The sequence below is a fragment of the Nannospalax galili genome, unplaced genomic scaffold (genome assembly GCF_000622305.1).
Source record: "Nannospalax galili isolate Female #2095 unplaced genomic scaffold, S.galili_v1.0 scaffold45, whole genome shotgun sequence".
Classification (NCBI taxonomy): domain Eukaryota; kingdom Metazoa; phylum Chordata; class Mammalia; order Rodentia; family Spalacidae; genus Nannospalax; species Nannospalax galili.
In genome coordinates this window covers 6,985,152-6,987,642 of record NW_008355775.1, presented here as the reverse complement: position 1 = coordinate 6,987,642, position 2,491 = coordinate 6,985,152, and positions in this window count along the sequence as shown.

Genomic DNA, 2,491 nt, shown 5'->3' with positions numbered 1-2,491 from the left:
GGCGGCGGAGGCCGGGCCTCCTCAGGGGAGTGTCCTGCTCGGCCGGGAGGGTGTCGGCGGCAGGGGGATCCCCGGGAGGAGGGGCGAGGGTGACCCGAGCCGGGTCACCTCCGGACGCGCTTTGGAGGAAAGGGCTCAGCAGTCCCGAGAGCTGCTGCCGAGCTCGGGAAGAGAGGCTGGCTCTGGGGACCGGGGCGGGACGGGAAGAAGTCGGTCCGTAGACCTGGAGAATCCCAAGTGCAGAGTGAGCCCGGGTGTGTCGCCTAGCTCCGCTGCCGGGCAGGCTGGGGACGCGGTTTCAAGTCCTCCATTCTACGCGGGGTAACTCAGTGCACAGTCACAAAGACTGCTCCTAGGTAGGACGTTTGAGTCCTTGAAACATCCTCCCGCGCACTCAAAAATACAGTTTACCGATGGCTATGGAAGGCGATTGTTCAAGCCTAATGGAGATACTTGTCCAGACCCACCACCACCCCCAGGGGTGGGAGCAAAAGACGGGACTTGGCCACTATCATCGCGGTTTGAAACCTGGAAATTCAGCCATGAAACTCTCTCTCCCTCTCGCCCTCTCTCCCCCTCCCTCTTCCCCCTCCCCCTCTCCCTCTCCCTCTAACTTGCTTCAGTCTCCCAACTTCTCAGCAGACTGTCCAGGGTGCCTTCACCCACCAATGCACAGATCCAGATCTGAGGTCAATTTGGGGTTCCTTTCCTCCTCTGCCAGTTGCCCCTCTTATGGGCTCCTTACTCTTGATCCTTTCGCAGTTGCCCTGCCCTTTCCAAGCCCACTCTGGGATTTGTTGGTTCCCGTGACCCCCTTCCCGGTTTCCAGTTCCGGCTTTCCGCACTTAACCCGACTGCACAACCTTACAGGTTAATGGCTCTAGTACACCACTCAGCAGGCCGCTTCCTGTGTGAGAAGGTATCTGAGGCATGCTGCCAGAAAAATATTCTGAATTCCTTGAAAACTCCACTGTTGAAAACATTATCCAACAGCTGGCCCACTCCACTTCACCGTAGATAACACAAGTCCATGACTACTAATTCGTAGGAAAAGGGTCCGTGTAAAATGAAGGAAGTTGTATTACTTTAATATGCAAGGGTTGCCACCAAGTAACAACAGCTGCAAAACAGTGCAGAATGGCGCTCTGTCCTGATGTTTCCAGGAAGGACCATACCTGCATCCATGTGGAAGTTGCTGATACTCCTCCCAAGGTATATCCAGCAGCTAAATCGCACTTTACTTTTCAGTAAAAGGACACTTAGAACTACATTTCTACTATAAAAGAGTGTAGATGTTTTCTCAGAATTTTGCAAAATCACATGCTAGAATTAACAGGGCTATGGGTTAGGAATAAATGATTCAAAAATCTATGTACCATTGCACCCAGAGTACGAACAAAACAGCAACCATTTGGGGGAAAAAATCATACTAGCAGAGTTTATGAGTCATGTTAAATTCCTAATATTACATACAGTAAAAGCAAGTATAAGACTTTAGCTTTATAAAAAGATGAAGGTAACTGTGGAAAAAAATTGTAAGGAGAGTTTTCTGAGGCCACTGAGTTTCTGAAAGCCCTTTGCCCCCTCATCCTGTAAACCCTCTCCAGTTCCAGATCACAGCCAAAATGGTCTAAAAGAGGACACAAGGCAAATGAGCCCCAAACACTGCACCATGTATTCACAATGACATGCATATGCTTTTTTTTTCAGCTGTTGGTACAAAATGTTCTGGAAACACATAGGAAGTAACACCCCTACCTCCATTTTATTAGTATCTTTTGCTATCCATGCAGCCATAGATTCATTCGTGTTTTGCTTTACAGAAACATCCTTGTAAGAGTAGATGGTAGTTCTTTGCTTACAGAGTAGATTGCATGCCATTCCACACATCTACTGAACAGTTATCTATAGCATATTCCAGCAACCATTACAGGTACCGGGCATGCATCAGTGAACAAAAATGCAAAAGTAGCTTCCCTCAAGGACTGAGAGTACTTGAACATGACATCACTGTGTGGTTTATAGTATTTGGTGGTATGTGTTTCATGTGTATGTAACTTAAATTGGTGCCTCATCCACATTTTAATCTCTTTGAAAGTCACAGTCTATAGCCTTTGCATCTTCCACCAGGCTGGTACAGTAAGCGCTAGCTTACTATCAGAATATATAGATTTGGGTGTGTGCACCCACTTTGTTCTTGGTGTTATTAAATTCACAGAGCAACCATCTGGGAAATAAAACACCAAATTTTTTTCCTGATCATGTTTGCAGCTATTTGGGCTATCATCAAAGCAAGTATCCCTAGATAAGTGGTGTGGACCTAAAGGATATATAAATTACACTCGCCAGGAAATTAAGGGAGGGGAAAGAGAGACAAGACAAGGGAAATGTATGCTGAAAGTTACAGTTCAAGAACAAAGTACTGGCTAGGCAGGGTGGTGCACTTCTTTAATCCCAGCACTCAGGAGGCAGAAGCGGGTGGAGCTCTGTG